This window comes from Mustela lutreola, chromosome 14 (genome assembly GCF_030435805.1).
Source record: "Mustela lutreola isolate mMusLut2 chromosome 14, mMusLut2.pri, whole genome shotgun sequence".
Lineage (NCBI taxonomy): Eukaryota > Metazoa > Chordata > Mammalia > Carnivora > Mustelidae > Mustela > Mustela lutreola.
The window spans coordinates 35,458,649-35,479,724 of NC_081303.1; the positions used below are offsets into that span (position 1 = coordinate 35,458,649).

The 21,076-nt window shown below is 41.5% G+C and overlaps 1 protein-coding gene across 2 annotated transcripts in view; it reads left to right on the plus strand.

The window, feature by feature from the left end:
• Positions 1 to 13,362: 13,362 nt before the first annotated feature.
• RC3H1 (ring finger and CCCH-type domains 1) overlaps positions 13,363 to 21,076 on the plus strand; it is an 88,362-nt gene continuing 80,648 nt past the window's right edge. For both annotated transcript variants that reach the window (XM_059146982.1, XM_059146983.1), the window contains exon 1: positions 13,363 to 13,695. The gene's annotated coding sequence lies outside the window, so the exon portion shown is untranslated. The remainder of the gene's footprint in view (positions 13,696 to 21,076) is intronic.

The following is a 21,076-nucleotide window of genomic DNA, read 5'->3' on the forward strand; positions in this document are numbered from 1 at the left end:
GGTGATCTGTGATCAGTGATCTTTGATGTTACTCTTTAGTTGTTTGGGGGTGCCATGAGCTGTACCCGTCTGAGACAGTCAACTTAATCAATAAACATTGTGTGCGTTCTGACTGCTCCACCAGCCAGCCATCTCCCCATCTCTCGCCACATCCTCAGGCCTCCCTATTCCCTGAGACATAACACTATTGAGATTAGTCCAATTAATAATCCTGTGATGGCAAGCGTTCAAGTGAAAAAAAAAGGGGGGGGGATTCTATGTCTCTCACTTCAAGTCAAAAGCTAGAAATGATTAAGTTTAGTGAGGAAGACATATTGAAAGCCAAGATAGGCTAAAAGGCAGGCCTCATGAGCCAGTTAGCCAAGTTGTGAATGCAAAGGAAAAGTTCTTGAAGGAAATGAAAAGTGTTACTCTAGTGAACACAAAAAAATGATAAGAAAGCAAAACAGCTTATTGCTGATATGGAGAGTGTTAGTGGTCTGGATGGAAGATCAAGCTAGCTACAACATTCCCTTAAACCAAAGCTGAACCCAGAGGAAAGCCCTAAATTTCTTCAGTTCTATGAAGGCTGAGGGAGGTGAGAACCCTGAAAAAGAAAAGTTTGAAGCTAGGAAATGTTCCTGAGTATTGAGGAAAGAAGCCACTTACTGCAGCAAGTAAAAAAGTAAGTGTTGGTGTAGAAGCTAAGCAAGTTCTCCAGAAGATCATTCCTGAATGTGGCTATACTCAACAAGAGAATGATCCCAAGAAAATATATTTATATCCTTATATTCTAAGAAAATGCTATGTGGGAGAAATCAATGCCTGGCTTCAAACTTCAAAGAGCAGGGGTACCTGTGTGGCTCAGTGGGTTAAGCCTCTGCCTTCAGCTCAGGTCATGATCCCAGGGTCCTGGGATCAAGCCCCCGCATTGGGCTCTCTGCTCAGCAGGGAGCCTGCTTCCCTTCCTCTCTCTCTGCCTGCCTCTTTGCCTACCTGTGACCTCTATCTGTCAAATAAATAAATAAACTCTTTAAAAAAAAAAAAAAAACTTCAAAGAGCAGGCTAACTCTTGTCAGGGGCTCATGCAGCTGATAACTTGAACTTGAACTTGAAGCCAATGTTCATTTACTGTTCTGAAAATCCTTGATCCCTTAAAAATTATGTGAAATCTGCTTGACCTGTGCTCTAGAAATGGGCCAATCAAGACTGGATGCCAGCACACCTGTTTACAACATGGTTTACTGAATATTTTAAGCCTACTGTTGAGACCTACTTGTGAATATCAAGTCACTGCAGGAGATCTATCTTGTCTCTCTGCTCACCAAGGAATCTGAGATCATTGACTCTTTCCTGGGTACATCTCTCAAGGCTGAGGTTTTGAAGATTATGCCTCTCCAAAAGCACACCTGTGCTGTCCCATAGACCAGGTTCAAGATGTTTGTTGCCATTGGAGATTACAGTGGACACAACCGGCTGGGTGTTAAGTGCTCCAAGGAGGCAGCCACTGCCATCCATGGGATCACCATCCTGGTCAAGAATTCCATCATCCCCATGTGACAAGGCTACTGGGGGAACAAGATCAGCCAGTTCTCTCATGAGTTCAAGATTCTAAAAATATTTTGACCATGGATGTGAGAGCGATCTGGCCGTGACATCTGTCACCCCATTGATCACCAAAGTTGATTTGGCTGATCTGGCTGGCTAGGCAGGTGTCCCCTTCCTCCCTTCCCACTCTATGTGCATCCCTCCCAAAGCTGTATACTCAGAGGAAGAGGACCACTACCCAACAGAGGAAGACCATTCTTGAATCAAGGGTATATGAATAGATTCACTCCCCCTCTACAACCTCCAAACCAGCTCCCTAGGTCCATTGATAGGAGAACTTATTCTCCTGGTCAAGCTTCCAAGACTCTAATGACAAAGAATTTTTTTGACCAGCTTTTCTGGTTGTTCTCAAAAGAGGATTGATTCTCCATTCCTTATCCATTGGTATCAGAAATAGATGTTTCATTCTTTTTAACTATCCACTTTTGATTCATGCTTTGAAGATTTATTTATTCTTAGAAACATTAAACTTACTTACTGATTTTGTGTTGAATAATTTCAACATCTGAAAATTCTGTGGGTCTGATCTGCCATGAGGGCTTGTGATGCTCATTATTTTGGATGATTATTGCTGATTGACACTGTGGTGTTGATGTTGATGACTTTACTATGAATTATGCTATTCTTTTGAACTTTCAGCAGAAATTACTTTTTAAAGATTTTATTTGTTTGTTTGTTTATTTATTTAAGAGAGATAGAGAAAGAGAGCATGAGTAGGAGTGGGGAGGGACAAAAGAAGAGGGAAAGAGTCTCAAGCAGGATTCCATCTCAGGATCCTGAGGATCATGACCTGAGCCAAAATTAAATGTCCGATGCTTAACCAGCTGAGTCACCCTGGAGCCCCTTGTGGGAATTCTTGAGGCCTGGGAAGCAGGAGGGTTCCTTCAGAAAAGATTTGCCTTTACTTCTATCACGTGATTGGGGCATCCTAGCCAAGAGCTCCTCAAAATAAAGTTACTGATTTGAGATATTTTGGGCCTAACCAAGAAGTGCGAATTCAAACTATAAACCTGTAAAAGGGTTTGTTGTGGTAATGAATTCTCAGGGAAAAATTTTCTTCTCTCCAGTCAGCACCAACTTTTAAAATAGATAGCTTTTTTGTAGGTCCAAGGAGGGGGGAGGTATTCATTTATCATGTGTCCTAATACTGAAAGTGCAGCCCTTTTGGTTTTGGCTTTATGAAGGGAAAGTCTCATGGTAGACCTTAAATCTTGAATTTTGCTTTGTTTTTTGTGCCCCATAGTCCTTCTGGGCTATGAAAATTGAGCTAACCAGAAAAGGCAAGTTCAGCCTACTTTGGTTTCCAATACCTAGCTCCTTACCTCTGCAGCCATGTTCTCACTAGGCCACTTCTAAATCTCTTGACTTTCTCCAGCCAGACTTGATTTCTGTTTGTTCCTGAAACAAACTACCATTCTTCCTGCCTTGGTGCATTTGTATATGCTGTTTTTTCTGCCTGAAACATTTTTCTCTCTCTTTGCCTAGCTCATTTCTACTCATCCTGTAGCTTTCAGCTTAAATGTCATTTTCTTGAGGAAGCCTCTGTTCATCTCAGACTCAGTCACTTCTCACTGTTAAATATCCCATGTACTTTTGGCCTTCACACTTGTGGTTGTTTAATTATTTATAAGTATCCTATCTTCCTTGCTTAACCATAAGCTCTGGAAGAATAGACTCTGTCATGTACACTGTTGTATAACCATAGCACCATGACTGGTACATGACCAGTAATCAGATATTTATTGTGATTGTTTGTGATAAAGTGGGTGCAAATCAATTTCATTCTGTGACTTCCATATCATTCTGTGATAAAGTGGGTGCAAATTAATTTCATTCTGTGACTTCCATATCCACTTCCATATTATTGAGACATCGGGGTCTCAATTAGATGTTGCAGAAACAAGGTTATAAGTCTTTCCAGAAAAGAACCACAAAGGAGCACTTCAATTGTGGTTGTGGAAATATTTTTGCAAAAATGGAAAAAAGAAGCCTTGTTCCATGTAATTTTAGCAAAGAGGGCTTTGATTGCCCCAAACGAAATACTTGATTGCGACAATTCTTGTGAGCAGAAGGAGTTCAAGAAAAAAATTAAAAGCACTTTGCATTCATAAAAATTTTTATTCAAGAGAGAATTATATGGAGTATTTTCCCTTGAGAAATGTGGGCAATATTATTTTTAATGTAAACACTCAATATTCTTGGCAGAGTGAGTTAAAATGTCACTTGAAAAAAATCTTGAAAGGAGTGTTTATTATTTGGGTATAATCAATTAGCTGAATAACTGAAGGGAACGTGTAATTTAGGACACCCTCACTTAAGTTTAACTGAAATACATCCAGATGTACTCTTAAATTCTGAAGCTTGAATGACTACAGTAATAAAAATCAGGGCCAAAACAAAATTTAAAAAATTAAAATTAAATTAAAAAATCAAAATTAAAAAAATCAGGGCCCCCAAAACAAAATTTAAAAAACCCATATATGGACAACTTCCATTAAACTGAGTAAAGGGAAATTATATGAGAAATGGGAAAATGGATTATTTCTGCAATCTTTTTATTTCTGTACCATTCCTTTATATGTTAAACCATCTCAGTGGCTAACATAAGTAGAAAAGGAATTTTCTGGAGGAACGTTGAGTAGTTCATGGTTTTGATGGTAAGGAAGGGGATTGAGTGAAGCTAGATAGCCAGAACCACATCTAGAGTCAGTTCTGAAATTGCCTGGTTAGGGCATCACTGCCATTGCAAATAAATGCTGGATACCACCCCAGAGATTGCTGCCATTGTGTCACCAGACTCTGGGTGTCATAGGCACGAGGGGGATGAATTCTGCTTAGTCTGTGTAACTCAGTCCTGATTCAAAGTCCCAAGTAAGAGCATCCAGTCTAGGGCGCCTGGGTGGCTCAGTGGGTTGGGCCGCTGCCTTCGGCTCAGGTCATGATCTCAGAGTCCTGGGATCGAGTCCCACATCGGGCTCCCTGCTCAGCAGAGAGCCTGCTTCCCTCTCTCTCTCTTTGCCTGCCTCTCCATCTACTTGTGATTTCTCTCTGTCAAATAAATAAATAAAGTCTTTAAAAAAAAAAAAAAAAAAGAGCATCCAGTCTACCAAGCTTGGGTCACGTTCCCTTCTTCTAGGATGAATACAGGGGTAGGGTAGGGTAGGGGAGACCATGTGGAAGGGCAGAAGGCAAGCAAGTATCTGGACTTTCTGGCCCCTGTAGTAGGAGAAGAGACCCTGCCACCCACAAAAATTCCCAAATGGAAAATTCCCAAGCAGTGTAAGGAAGGGAGGTAAGATATTGGAAAGCCATAAAATTCTAAGTAACTCATTATGTACGTCCATCTTTTGGAAACACAAGGAGATGTAGGAGAATGTTGCCCTAACCAACAACTATTATTCTACCATTTCTACAAATGTAGGCAGGAGGTCACTAAATTATCAATCACTTATTTTAAACACACCAACACACAAATTGATCCACGGATTTCTTTTTTTCTAATTTACTATTTCTATTGAGAAAGGGAAACATTTTTCTTTGTTCCAGGTTATATAAAGGAAGTAGTCATGTTTCATTAAACTGCAACCATAACACAGCCCCTACTTACCTCAGAGGATAAATCTGACAATAATGTGTGTGTGTGTGTGTGTGTGTGTGTGTGTGTGTGTGTTTAAGATCTGAGCGAGAGACCACAAGCAGGGGGAGTGAGCAGCAGAGGGAGAGGGAGAACCAGGCTCTTGGCTGAGCAAGGAGCCTGATGCAGCACTTGATCCCATGACCTCGGGATTATGAACTGAGCCAAAGGCAGATTGAGCCACCTAGGCGCCCTGATAATGTGTTTGATGAAGAAGTTACAATGGAGAGAGGGCAAATTTGTCCATACAGAGAGCCATGACGTCTTATTTAAAAGACCCTTCTTCTTTCTTTTTCTCCCAAGTAATCTCTCCACCCAACGTGGGGCTCAAACTCATGACCCCAAGAACAAGATCACACGCTCCACTGACTGAGCCAGCCAGGTACCCCACAGGACTCCTCTGAAAGTATGCTCTCTGATTGCCTCCTGCTCAAAGAGGGGAGCTAGTTTGGGGTATTGCTCTCCTCCTTACATTGGTTACTGAATGTTCCTTTTACTTAATCTGATATTCATAAATCGAGAAAATTTGCCCACCTCTGAACTCAGTTTCACGTTTAGTCTCATATTGCCATCTATTTATATGACAATTAGTCATATGTGATTCCTTATAAACAGTATATCTGTGCTATTGTTGTTTTAGAAAATAATTCCTTGAAAGGCAGGAGTTCTGTCTCTTTAGTTAATCGTGTGTAACACCAAACATTGGTCATTGCATGTAAGGCTTTTAATGATGCTGTTGAACATAAGAAAAATACTTTCCCTGATTTTGGCAAGTAAAACCACTCTTCATATAAGACAGGGTTGGAAACAACAGTCTGGGGTCCAAATCCAGCCCACCACCTCTTTTTGTCTGTTTTTGTACCTTAAGTTTTATTGGAAGACAGGCATGCTCATTTATTTACATTTTGTCTGGGGCTGCTTTCCTGCTACAATGACAGAGCTGAGTAATTGTGGCAGAGACTGTATGGCCTGCAAAACCAAAAATATTCACCATCTGGCTATTTACCAAAAAAGCTTGCTGACCCGACCCCTGATACATATCAGTGGTCCTCACCTCAGACAATAGGATAGGATCACCTGTCAAATTCAAAAAATGAAAGCTCCCTGGCCCCACAATAAGACCTCAAATCAAAATCTCTAGGGATAGAGCTGGAGATATAAAGTTTTTAAAAGTTCACGATGAAACTGAGAATCATGGGCCTAATGCAACACAGACTGAATATTCATCTTCAGTGAAGTATCCACCATAGGGACAGCTTCCAATCTGGTTCATGATCTGCCCCAAGTGGCAGAGCTCATATTTAGGTGTACAGGTATGTATGTGAATCAGTATGTATTTATTTTTAAAGATTTTATTTTCTTTTCAATATTTATTTTTTAAAGATTTTATTTATTTGTTTGAGAAAGAAAGAGAGAGAGCGAGCGTGCAAGCACAGGGGAGCAGGAGAGAATCCACCTACTGAGCCAGCCAGGTGTCCCAACCCAAGCTCATCTTTAATCCCTAATCTCTTGGAACATCATAAGGAACTCTAAAGACTTCCCCTGAGTCCAGATCCTAGAAAGTAAGGCAGGGAGCAAAAGAAAGTTCCTCCCCATCTTGCTTAAAGGAAGGATTTACACATGAATGTCCAACTTCTTTTAACTAGTCTTTTAACTAGTCTTGACATGCAGAGACATATTGAACATATATTTGTGCTAGAGGATATCATTTGGTTACAAAATGTATTTGACCTCAATATATTTATAGTTGCTTATTTAGACAGAATTCTAAATGAGGGTCAAATCATGAGCTCTATAAATCCTTTTGTATTATTCTTGAGTCTATTCAAGTTCTATCTGAATAGACTAGAATTTTAGTTCTGTTTTCCATTAACTCTTATTGTGGTATGGCTCAGATAATTTTGGTAATCAGCTTTTTAAAATTTCAGTATCCTATTTGTTGTTGCTAACTTATACTGAAAGAGCATTGATATTTTATTTAAAGAGTAATTAGAAAAGCTTCAGGCTCAGGGCACCTGAATGGCTCAGTTGGTGAAGCATCTGCTTTCGGCTTAGGCTGTGATCGCAGAGTTTTGGGATTGAGCCCTGCAATGTGCTTCCTGCTCAGCAGGGAGTCTGTTTCTCTCTCTCTCTGTGTCTCTCTCAAATAAATAAATAAAATATTAAAAAGAAAAAAAAAAAAGAATGGAGCACTTGGGTGGCTTAGTCATTAAGCATCTGCGTTTGGGTCAGTTCATGATCTCAGAGTCCTGGGATCCAACCCCACATCCAGCTCCCTGCTCAGCCAGGAGCCTGCTTCTCCCTCTCCCACTCCTCCTGCTTTTATTCCCTCTCTCACCGACTCCATATCAAATAAATAAATTTTTAAAATCTTAAAAAAAAAAAGAAAACCTTCAGGCTTACTGAATAAATCTGAAATTGTGCATTCATAAGGGTGACTTTTATTAATAATTATTATATTCTTAAAGTGGGCATTTATTATTGTTATGGGCTGATTTGTGTCCCTTACCCCTAAATTCATGTTACAGTTCTAATCCCTAGTACCTTAGAATGTGACTGTATTTGGAGACAGGGCCCATAAAGAGGTAATTAAAGTAAAATCAGATCGTATGGGTAAGCCTTAATCCAATATGCCTTGTATCCTTATAAGAAGAGATTGAGATACAGACAGACACAGAATGAACACAATATGGCCAGCTGTAAGCAAAAGAGAGAGTCCTTGGAAGAGACCAAATCCTCTAATACCTTGATCTTGGACATCCAGCCTCTAGGATTATGAGAAAATTTCTGTTGTTTAAGCCACGAGTCTGTGATATTTATTACAACAGTCCTAGGAAGCTAGTACCATAATGAAATTCAACAAAACTTCAATAAATTTCACTAAGTGAAAAGTGAAGCTGCTTTCTCTTGACCCTGTTTAAACTACCTCTTGCCTGAAAGTAGTCTGATGTTTCTTTCATAGAGGTGTTCTGTCTACTTTCACCCCAGAATAAATCACTAAAGGTGAGCTGAAGTTCAGAGATGCTCAGTGTTGGGGTGAAGTCTTTCATGAAGCCTTCATGAAGACCAATTTGTTTTCTAAAGATCTATCATAGCCACTAACTCGGGAAACAAACTGGTGAGCCCCGGCGCACTTCAGGTCCGAACTGCTCCATCCTGGAAAATCCCAAGGGGAGATAAATTGAAAGCACAGGTCCTGGCTGGGTTTGCCAACAATGTTGCCAAACAAACTCCGATAAACTTGTCTCAAGAGAAGCCAGTAAGTCAAGAGATTAGAGTCTTGAAAAGAGGAAGAGATAAATTTATATGGGTGTGGGCAGCCTGGGGATATGGCTTAAGTCTGGACAACTGACCTCCAGCAAGATGGACAACTGACCTCCAGCAAGATGGACATCTGGAGTTTGACAAAGAGAAGTTCAGAGGAGTGGGTGCGAGAAAGCAGGCAGAGAGCATGTGGTCACTGGTGGGGTTCAGTGTGTCTTCAGCCCATGGATCATGGGCAGGGAAGGGGGTATGAGGGCATATGTGGGGCATGGTCTTCTAGGCATTCCCATTGCCATCATGGCTTTTCTGGTTGGATGGGTGAGATGTTCTGGGTCCTTGTAAAATGCCTTCATCAATGCCTCCAGAAAGTGTGATAAGAAATAACCATAAGGGGTTTTAGTTAGAGCATGACTTAAGCTGTCTGGTCGGCTTCTGTTTTTTTTGTTTTTGTTTTTTTTTAAAGATTTTATTTATTTATTCGACAGATGGAGATCACAAGTAGGCAGGGAAGCAGGCAGAGAGAGAGGAGGAAGCAGGCTCCCAGCCGAGCAGAGAGCCCGATGTGGGGCTTGATTCCAGGACCCTGGGATCATGACCTGAGCCGAAGGCAGAGGCTTTAACCCACTGACCCACCCAGGCGCCCCTCGGCTTCTGGTTTTAACTGTTTGGATCTAAGGTTGAGCAAGAGGGCTTGCTGACAGGTTCAGAAGCCATTTCAGGAGGGACTCAGAAACATCAGTTTATTTAATTCTTTATGGATCAAACCTACAAAGACCGATCTCCACAAACCCCAGAACTGGCTTGGGCTACATCTGCCGTGATTACTTTGGATCATTACCCTACATCTAGGGCAACCCCTGGGGCCTAGTTTGCAGATGCTGACTTGGGCCTGCTTTGGGACTGATCTCTAAAGGTGAAGGGTAGGTCAGAAACTATTGGTTTCTTCATATTTCCTTAGTGTAATTGCCTGGAATGTCTTCCTCTTCATTTATTTTCTAAGAGATTTATCTTAATGAATAGTGGTGATAGGATTGTTGACTTGGGGAAAGGGTAGGTTATGGAGAATCTATGTATGAGGGAGGTGTGGGTGGGGAGAATGAGGACTCACTCGGACTCCCATCCTTACTTTACCTAAAGCACTCCGGAAAATCCAGGTGACTCAGCTCTAGTGTTATTTTGTGCATGTGTCGGTGTTTGAGGATGTCACCCCCTCTCCCTACATAAATCATTTACATTGGAGAGGTCTCGACTTCTAGCAGTACATTAACCAGGTTTTTTAGTTAATCTAAACTCCATTCACAGACATTTGTGTTTCCTATTCTTTATCCTTCATCCACATCCTGCCCTGAACTGATAGCTATTATATTTCTATGGCTCTGGGTACACATCTAATATCATACATAGTTATTTTTACCTGTCAAAAGGTAGTTTCTGTGACATTAGAGTGATGATTCCTACTAATTCTTTCTTTTAACTTTCATAGAACTTTATACTTTCTATGTAATTATGACCCAGTTTATTTTATACTCTTGTTGCTTATACGTGTATTTTATTGTATTGCTCTTACTAGATTTTCGAAATTCTTTAAAGTGGGGACACATGACTTATTCATCTTTGTAGGATGGAATAGCCCTTCTCGCTCTCTAACCCCCTCCTCAATACTATAATATTTATCTATAAAGAAGGCATTGGGTAGATATTTGATCTATCCAAACGTTCTTTGTCTCTCTTTCCTATAAGTTGGTTTGTATCTAAAAATCTTTTCTAGTTTTAAAATAAACAAAGCCTTAGGTTGACAATAACACATCCCAGAGTTTTATTTAAGCATGTGCTAGCTTAATCATACTGCATAATTTGTCTCAAAAAAAAAAAGACAAAAATCAAAGGAAGAACAATAGAGGACAGGCATATCGGAAAATACATTGAAAAAATTCATAAGGCATTATTTTAATTGATTTGTTATCTAAAAACTAGCATTGAGGTGCCTGAGTGGCTCAGTCAGTTGAGTACCTGCCTTTAGCTCAGGTCATGATCCCAGGGTCCTAGGATCAAGTTCCTCTTTGGGCTCCCTGCTCAGTAGGGAGTCTGTTTTTCCCTCTCCCTCCTGCTTGTGCATGCGCACTCTCTCTCTATCAAATAAATAAATAAAACCTTTAAAAAAATAAAAATTAGCATTAATTTTGTTTACAGTTCATGCTAAGAGCAAAATGTATTTGATGACTTGTTACCCTCATTTGACTGATGAAAAACTAAAGACTATAATGACATAAACATAAAAGGAATTTTTAAAAATCATTTGAGTACTTACTATGTGAACTGTTTGAAGTCCTTTACATGAAATGACTCATTTAATTTTCATAGTATACCAAGGATGGAGGCCAGGGCAGCATCTAAATTTCTAGGCATTCTAAAACAGAATTGTATAATAAAATACAAAATAAAATTAAATTGCTTAAGTTGTGTTAAAGCTACACAGTGGTGATTTCTAAGCACAAATGACTATAAAACATCTAAGTTGTTTGTCTTTAGTAATACACTCTTGATGTAGTGTCTTAGCTCAGGAAAGTATTTCACTGGATTAATACAAATAGCTGGATTAAAACAAATTATACAATTTTAAGTGTTTGAAACTTTAAAGACATATATGTGTGTGTGTGTGTATACATAAATTTCAACATAACTTTTTATTTTAAAAAATTATTTAAAGGTTTATTTATTTATTTGACAGAGATCACAAGTAGGCAGCGAGGCAGGCAGAGAGAGGGGGAAGGGAAGCAGGATCCCCGCTGAGCGGAGAGCCCAATGCTGGGCTCTATCCCAAGACCCTGAGATGATGACCTGAGCCGAAGGCAGAGGCTTCAACCCACTGAGCCACCCAGGCGCCCCTCAACATAACTTTTAAAATCTTATTTATATTACCTCTCAACACACTGAAAAGCAAAAATCTTAAACAGCAAAATTGGTGGTGGGGGGGGAGGTCTTAGCTCACTAGCTAAAATTCTTACCGTGTTATTAATTTGGGAATAAAATCCAGAATCTTTATTTTTTTTCTTGCCAAATAACCGTATTACCTTTCTTCTAAATAGGCACAGTCTCAAGGAACAAATTATTCTCTGTAATTTATACATTTACCCTAAGTGGAGAGTTCAAAGCATATAAACGTTTCTCATAGATTAGCTTTTATTGTAAACACCGAAGTAATTTTCAAAGCTGCTTTTCTCCTTTTTCTGCCAAATGTGTTTCTGTTTAATTATATTATTAAAGTGAATTCTGGGAAGCCCCTTGGCTTTAAACCTGTATTTAACTGAAATATTGATGAAATAAAAATAAATTTAACTTTAGCATCCTATTTTATAAGAGAACCTTGAGAGGGATTTACCACTGAGGTACAACTATTCTTAAAGAAATTATATTATCTAGGTTGCTTGTAATGGAAGTTGGGTTATTTGCTTCACCTAAACAGGGAAGTTGGCATGTTTGCCTAGCAACAGCCGCTAAAACCTTCTGTTGTGGAAGGTTCCCTAGGAGGGATAAGAAGGGAGGAGGAGGAAAAACCGGAGGAGCAGATTAATGTTTTTCCTAGCAGGGGAATGAGGTCTGCCTCATTGGGGAAGAAAAGGCTATCCTAGAAATAGATATCCTTTAGATTAGCGTACACTAACCTAATCCCTCTGTGATAGCCAGAAGTTAGTTGTAGGATTGCGGTTACTACTCAGAAGGTTGAGGGAAGGTTACAGATTCGGCCCACTTCAAAGGGAGTTAACTCCAATCAACACGAGGGCACCAATAGGTCTTCTAAAAAGAAGCTGAAATCTGAGTGGCAGGAGGGTGACAGCGACTAAAAAGACCGGCGCCCAGAGTTTAGGAAGGTGTGTGATCTGTATTTTACAAATAATATAAAAAACACTGTTATAACGATCGAATTTATGGACTTAAAGGCAGGAGCTTCTCTACATAAAGGACTGTTCTTGGTCTTGGTGAGGTCTGCCGTGGAGAAAGGACCAGAAAGCGTATCTGCTCTCTTGGCCAAGACCTGAAGCAAAAAAGAAAAGGGGGGGGGGGGGATAAATGCAGGAGTACTAACTGGGTGTTTATGTGAAGACTCCTCTACTCTAGACGGTTTATCTTGAAATTAGGACTGTGTGATACGAGAGGAATTTCGTTTCTCTCCCTTCAAAGCACGGGTTTGGTGAAGCGCGCTTGTCTGAAGGGGTCTCCCGCTTCCCCAAATCAAAATGGCTTCTTTTCCAGAAGGGAGAAGAAACTTTGTCATCGCAAGGTTAGCTTTGAGATCCAGGAACTCTTCCACGGGCCGAATCTTTCCGTCCCCCCCGGCCCAGACAGCTCTCAGCGTTCCCTTGGGCCTGAGGAGACATTTGGGGGCAGTGAGTGTCCAGGCCCTCGGGCGGTCTCGCCGCGCGGGGAAGCTGAACTCTCTTTGGGAGTCGGTGAGAGCGGTGTCCAGGGCCAACCTGGTGGGACCCAGAATGCGGACGACGCGAGATAAGAACAAATTCTTTCGGGGGAGGCTGGGGGAGGGGGGAATGTGAAAAGGAACCGGAGTAGAGGGACGGGAGCTGAGAAAGCCTAGGGACGAGCGAGTGCGGGGTTCGATGGAAACGTCAGAAATTTCCCAATCCTCCCTCGCCGTCTGTCTGGCCGCTCGCCGCTGGGCGCTGGTGGGGGAGGGCCGGCGGACCGCGGGACCAGCTCGGCGGCTCCGGGTGTGGGTGCGCCCCGGGGGTTGGCGGGGAGCGTCGCGGGCCTCCCTCCCGGGCGTTGGCTGCGGGTGACTCAGAGCTTTCCTCCCGCGCCCGCCCCTCCCATCCCCTCCTTCCCTCCCTCCGTCCCTCCCCTCCGCGCGCCCCGCCCCCCGAAGGAGGGGCCTCGCCCTCGTCCCCGCCCCAGTCTCCGGGGCGGCCCGGAGCCCGAGGAAGAGGAAGGGGACGAGGACAACGAGCGACGGGGCGGAGGAGGAGGAGGAGGAAGAGGAGGCCGACCAACAAGATGGCCCCTGCTGCAGGAGCAGCCTCAGCAGCAGCAGGTGGGAGGCTGGAGGCGGCGCTGGCGGTGGCGACGGCGGCCGTGGCCCGGCGGCCTGGGACAGAGTCAGAGTCGACGGTGGCGGCGGCGGCGGCGACGGCTGCCGCGGCAGTGGCGACGGCCGCGGGGACTCGGAGCTGAGAGGAGCTGCTGCTCGGACCAGCGCGGTGAGCGAGCGGCGGGCGGCGGCGGCGAGGGGAGCGCGGGGCAGCCGCCCGGCCTCCGTCGGGAACAATAGGCAGCCGCGGCGGGGGAGAGGCCGTCCTCGCCCGCCCTCCGCCCCTCGGCCGTAGCGGCCGCCGCCTCCCCACCCCACCCCCCGGCCTCGGCCCTGCCGGCAGCGGCGGGGCTTGTCAGCGCCCGGCGTCCTTAGGCCTCAGGCCTCCGAGCGCGGCCGCGAGGGCCTCGCCGGGTGGGTAGGCCGTGGGGAGGTGCGGACGCCGCCCCGGCCGAGGGGAGGGCGCGGGAGACTTCGGCCGGAGGGAGGGGGCCAAAAGGCGCCCAGCTCGGCGGTTACTCCGAGGGCCTCGGCGGGCGGAGAGTGCGCGCAGGAAATGCTTTTTGGACCCCCCCGTCTGTGGGGGTGGGGAGGTGAAGGCGTCTGTAAACTGGCACCGCCTCCGCCTCCCTGCACTCGGGGCTGCTCCCTTCGCTGACCCCTTGCGCGCTCCCCTCCCTCTACCCTGTGGGTTTCACGGTGTCAATCGTGTATGCGGGTGTCTTTTTTAAAAAATTTTACGTGCAACAGCAAGAAACATGCGAGGTAAAACGCGATTATCGATAAGGGCTGGGGAGGGATGGAGGGCCGAGGGATGTTCTTAAAACATCTCTTGGCATCAGTTCCCTCTAAACAGCAGTTACGACCACGTCCCGGGTGAGAGTGAAACAAGGGCTCTTGTGGAGCAGTAATAATATAACTCTTGACATCCCAGAATAGTCCATGAAACTGGAAACAAAGCTACTAACTGGCAACGCGAAGACAAATGGTAATGTTTGAATAGAACTTTTCTTCAAACGAACCGTTTTGAATTATTAATGTGCCGCATAAGAAACAACAACGTTAGCCCAGAATGGACCCAATGAAGCATTTCTTCAGGAGAGAATTGGTTCTTCTCCGGGCTAGAACTTCTTGTGTCTTGCCTCCTGTTCTAATTTTTGCCTTTCAGTAATTTGTTCTAAGACTTAACCTTTCCTTTGAGTTTGAGATGTGATTTCTAACGCAGATTTTAGTAAGATTTCAAAACTTTTTTGTAACTTTCAAAAACTACAAACAACTGTTCTCTTTTGAGGGTTTTTAGGCTTTCGGAGGAGCAGCTCTTTATTGCATTTGCCCTCCGGCAGTGGTGCCTGTAACTTCAACAGTTAACTGCGACTACTCCTAAATTTAATTTTTCGAGACATCTACCTCGTGCATTTCCAGGTGGGGGGGGGGGTTGGGGTGAGGTGATTCAAGTTATTTCTATTCCAGTTTCTACCCAGGTGTGCAGAAATTTATATTAAAAGTGTTTGGATGCATCCAGGAAGATGGCTTTCTACTATTTAATGTTCAGTTGCGAGGTCCACCTAGTTTGTGTTCTTAAAAGGAAGATTGAAGATGCCAGTTAATATCTTTCATCCATTTTTAGGGTAAATTTCTGCTTAGAATTGTCTGTGTTGTAATTCAAAGCATTTTTAGGTTATGTGAAATTTAATGAGTGGAGCTAGTCCTTAATTCTTTCAGAAGAATTGACAGTAAATACATTAGCACTTGAACAAAAATGGAGGTTGAAGTATCTTATTGTTGTTTAGGTTTGAAATAAAGTAGAAAAATACAAATAACTTTCATTTTATGCCTAGCACAAATAATGTAGATGTTTTGACTTTAAAGTGATGGGGAAAGAACGACTTTAACATGGCTTCAGCAAATGTGAATTTTCAGGGAGTAAGTTTCAGAAAGGACACTTCTTTTTTGAAGTGCTGAAACCCATAAAATTTTTTTTTTAAGATTATTTATTTATTTATTTATTTGACAGAGAGAGATCACAAGTAGGCAGAGAGGCAAGCAGAGAGAGAGAGAGAGAGGAGGAAGCAGGCTCCCTAGCAAGCAGAGTCCGATGTGGGACTCGATCCCAGAACCCTGAGATCATGACCTGAGCTGAAGGCAGAGGCTTAACCCACTGAGCCACCCAGGCACCCCAAGAAACCCATAATTTTTTTAACGCTTAATTTTCTTGGGTCAGCACAAAGTGCACGTAAAGTCTAGCTTGTAATGATGCTTATATTTATGTGTGACCCTAAACCCATTAGAATGTACAAGTTTGAGAATTTTAAGTGGTTAGTTTGCTTTGTTATGAAAAAAAAACTCTCTTCTTGTTGTATGAAGGACTAATTTGCCTCATACTTAATAACATTTCCCTGAAAACAAAAGAGATTTTTTTTTAAAAGATTTTATTTATTTATTTGACAAAGAGAGATCACAAGTAGGCAGAGAGGCAGGCAGAGAGAGAGAGAGAGAGGAGGAAGCAGGCTCCCCACCAAGGAGAGAGCCCGATGCCAGGACCCTGGGATCATGATCTGAGCTGAAGGCAGAGGCTTTAACCCTCTGAGCCACCCAGGCGCCCCAAGATTTTTTTTTCTTAAAACATTTTTATTTGTCAGAGAGTGAGAGAGAGAGATTGGGAGCGCACACGAGCCTTGTGGGGACAGGCCAGCAGAGAGAGATGCAGACTCCTGGCTGAGCAGGGAGTCTGATATGGGGAGGTGATCTTAGGACACTGGGATAGGGATGAGCCAAAGGCAGACAGGTAGTCAATTGGGCCACCCAGGGGTCCCCAAACAAAAGATTTTTAAATGTTAAGGTTTTGTATTTGAAATTGGGTGTTAACAATTTATGGTTTGGGTCTGGGTCCCTATTTCTGTTTAATGTTGAAAAACCTTTTAGAGACTTCTGGTTTTAATAGGTGTCAAAACTCTTTTAAGATATCCCTGTATCATCATATTTTATCAGTGTTTATTCTGATAATTTCAGTTTCTCAAGTAATATTTAAGAATTTCCTTGTGAGATTTTGGAATCATAGCTTAAGAACAAGATTTGCATTTTCTTGGTAATATTAAAAGTTAATATATATGATTAATTTGAAGAATTTGAGTTTTTTCTACCTAAAAATTTTATAATTTTTCAAAGCATCTTTGTTGAATGAGTAAAAACATTCACATTTAATTCTCCTATTTAGGCTATAATATTGGTGGTATTGTTCTCACTTTATATATGAAGAATCTGAGGCTAGGAGAAGCTATGTCACTAGCAAAAAGGCCACATAATTAATAGGTAAAAGAGCTTACTCAAACCCAGGTCTTGTGGACAAATTAGATGCTTTACTACTGCCACCATGTGTCTCAAGGTTTAACTTTGAAGCCTTTCCTATGTTGACGGATTTCCTTGTTTTGATCAGCAGCTGTGCTTTGTAATGCTGTACTTGCCTTTAGCCCTAATATCTTTCTATTAACATTATTTATACACTGCCAAATACTCACTTCTAAGTTTGAGAAAGTATTTATTCATGTGAATTACAAATGAAACACTTATTTTTGCTTTTAGTAAATTTAAATGTGGTTGATCTAGAAACTCATACCATTTACATAGGACAGATTTGTTATATTACTGTAATCGTTTCATGGCTGTAATTTGCTATGTAAACAGTTGCTAAATTGTGCCTGTGAAATACTTCATGGAAATTTAAAAATGCTTTTAGTAACATTCAGGAATGCTCAAGTTGGGTCAGCTAACATTTGAAATTCTCCATTTATAATTTTTTAAGGCCATAAACCATTTAGAGTTCTGCACCATTTTTTCGTCTCTAGATCTCGGGGTTGAAAATGGAATTCTCTGGGAGGCTAGGCAGTCTACTCTTGGATATATCTTGAGAGTGGTTGACACTCAACACAGTGAAGAATACACTGATAAATGATCCTTGTTTGGTGGATACCTCGGAGCAAGATGTTCTTTGGCAGGGTATACTGACCTGCTTTAGCTTTGGCCCTGTCAATGCTCAGGAGTTCAGATATTCTTTGGGGTTAGATTCAGATGTATTTAAATTCTCACATTGGCCTGCATCAAAACAGTCACAGTAGATTTCAAAATCAGCCTGTTTTTGTAGGACGTTTTTGGACGTTTTTGAAGACCTTGTTCTCTTGTTTAATCCTGGAGTCTAGGCTGGATTTGGACTAGCCATAGAGGTTGTTACACCCTAAGAATGATTTTGTCTGGCGTAATACAAAGGAATTTTTCTTATTCCAACGTTTCTTAGATTCTGTGTATTTTTAAGTGAGCAGTTTACTAATCCTAAATAATGTTGCCTTATATCCCCAGGACATACAACTTTAACATATTTATTTATAGCTGTTATTGGTCAAACTTGTGCCTGTTCACTTCTTACATAATATTCTTGTTTACCCTTTATGTAATTTAGGCACTTCTTATTAGTTCACAGTGTTTTCCTAATTGGTTGAGGTTTGGGAAAAGAATTTTTTTTTTTTTTTTTTAAGATTTTATTTGACAGAGATCGCAAGTAGGCAGAGAGAGGAGGAAGCAGGCTCCCTGCTTAGCAGGGAGCCTGATGCTGGGCTCCATCTCAGGACCCTGGGACCATGACCTGAGCTAAAGGCAAAGGCTTTGGCCCACTGAGCCACCCAGGAGCCCCTGGGAAAAGAATTTTAGTAAAAAATTTTAGTTGACCTTTCGTGCACAGTTGAGCTGACTGAAATTGTGACCTGCGGTAGAGGAGTGAATATTTTAAGGTTCATCTATGTTTTTCTTTGATATTTTTAACAAATCTATGTCTTATGTCAGCAATATTTTGATGTTAAGCATTTTAGCACTGACGTTAGTACTCATCACACTGATTATTACTGTGAGTATATGGTAATAATTTAACTTGTAATGCATCTAGAAATCTCCCAAGATCTAATAGCATTTGAACATGGTGGCAATGTTTTTGAAGAAGAACTCTAAAGAGGCCATTGTATACATATGTATTATATGTATATTATATATACATTATATATATATCTATCTTGACATAAACAACTTTTTAATTAAGGTTCAGGTCATTTAACATAAAACTAGTAATTTTAAAGTAAGCAGTTCAGTAGCAATATAGTCACAATGTTGTGCAGCCACCACTGTCTTAATTCCAAAACCCTTTGATCACCCCCAAAGGAAACTCTTTACCCATTAGGCAGTTATGCCCCCTTTCACCTCTCCCCCTCGTCCTTAGCAAGGACCATTCTACTTTCTGTCTCTGTGGAATTAACATAAATTTATATTGAGTCAAGATTAAGAAGCAGTATTATGTATAGTTGAAATTGTAGGAAAAAAACTTCAGGATATGATTGTTAGGAATCAAAAACCACCTCATTCTTTGCATGCTTTTCTTGAGTACAGTAGGCAGACTGCCAGGGACTCTTTATGGAAGAAAAGTTGAAAGTTTTCTTTGCAGTTTTAATTTTGATGATTCCAAAGGAGTTCTACTCAAATTCTCAGACTCATTTGTATTTCCTTATTGGGTTATGAGAATTAACTAAATTATGATGTTCTATACAGATAGGAGCAGCTAAGACGGACTTAGTTTGCGCTCTACAACTTGTTTGCCTTTTGGTTTCTCTCTCTCTTGTTTTTTCCTCCCCCCTCCCTTTTCTTTAGATTATATTGGAAAATGATCGTTAGGTTGAAATTCCTTGATCTTTATGAATCTGACTTTGTAATTATTTTACTCAGCTAATCTTTGAGAATATTCGGAGCTGTAATTTACCTGACACTCTGCTTTTAATCACATGTTGAATAAGTATTAAAAACCTAGGTTTTGGCTCTACCTGACTCCCTCCAAAAACATGAAACTGTTACAGAACCAATTGATCTGTAGCTTTTTTTGCTTGGTTTAGTTGATGGATTGAGGGGGAAAATTATTAAGCTTTCTTTTCTGGAATAATGTGTAATGCACTTTGACCTCTGAAATTTTATTTATTTTTAAAGTAATCTCTACACCCAACATGGGGCTCAAACTCAACAATCCCAGGATCAAGAGTCACACACTCTACCCACCAAGCAAGCCAGACAACCCTTTTTAAAAAAAAATTTTTTTTCAGGTCACCTGGGTGGCTCAGTGGATTAGGTGTCTGCTTTCAGTTCGGGTCATCATCCCGGGGTTCTGGGATTGAGTCCCGCATCCAGGTCCTTGCTCATCAGGGAGCCCTCTTCTCCCGCTGCCTGCCTCTCCTCTTGCTTGTTCTCTTTTTCTCTCTCTCTGTCTGTCAAATAAATAGAATATTAAAAAAAAAAAAAAAAGTTTTGTGTTTTTTTTTTTCTTTTTAGTAATCTTTACACCCAAGATCAAGAGTTGCCTGTTCTTCCTGACTGACCCAGCCCAGTGCCCCAGACTTCTGTAAATTTAGGATTGCTTAATTTGAAGTTTCAGTTTTGGGCTTTGGAAATACTCTTATCCTTTTGTTAAATTCAGAATGGTACTCCCTCCCCGCCCCAATTAAATTGAAATCTTTAAATTTATGGTGATAGGCGCAAAACAAGTTTCATGTTATTAGTAAAGATTTGTAATGAATTACAGGAGATCTAAGTGAGGCAGAAAATTTTAAATTTTGATATTAATCTCCCTCTCCCCCCCGCTTTTTTTTTTTTTTTTTTAAGATTTTATTATTTGAGAGAGAGAGAGAACACACAAGAAGGGGAGGGTGAGAGGGAGAAGCAGACCCCCGCCGAGCAGAGAGCCTGATGTGGGACTTGATCCCAGGACTCCAGGATCATGACCGGAGCCAAAGGCAGTTGCCCGACCAGGCACCCCTCCCTCTCCCCCTTTTTAAAATGTGGTTTTAAATATTCATATTTTCTTAGTTGTTTCCAAATGTCAAGAGTTCTCCATCAGACATGAAAACACTCTAAAACAAGCCCTCAGCAACCTCCAGATTACTCTTGATATCCTCTGGCCATAATCTTGGGACAAGAAGGGCATATAAAAAGTCACTTCAGTAATAGCCCCTTTTCAAGGGAAAACTTCGTTAAAAGGGCAACTTAAAAAGTGATGAGAAAGAATTACTTACAAATACTTATAATTAAGTACTTTTCTTTAATAGGGGGACTTTTTTCAGAAAAGTATTAACTCTTTATAAATATTTCTGTATTTTTGTATATACCTCATTTATTTTTTATAGTAACATAGGAAAGCTAGTATACTAAAGTAATACATTTAATCATTGGGGTGCCTGGGTGACTCAGTCAGTTAAGCGTCAGACTTGGTTTCGGCTCAGATCATGGCTCAGGTCACAGCTCAGGTCATGATCTCCCAGTCCTGGGATTGAGCCGTAGTGTGGTTCCATACACCATGTGGGTTTGCTTCACATTCTTTCTCCCTCTCCCTTCCACTTCATCCCTCCCCACCTATATTCGTCCTGTGTGTGCCAGCTGTCTCTCTCTTTCAAATAAATAAATTCTTAAAAAAAAACAAAACAGTACATTTATTGTTAACATCTTTAAGTGAAGTGATGTTTAGAGATCTATAC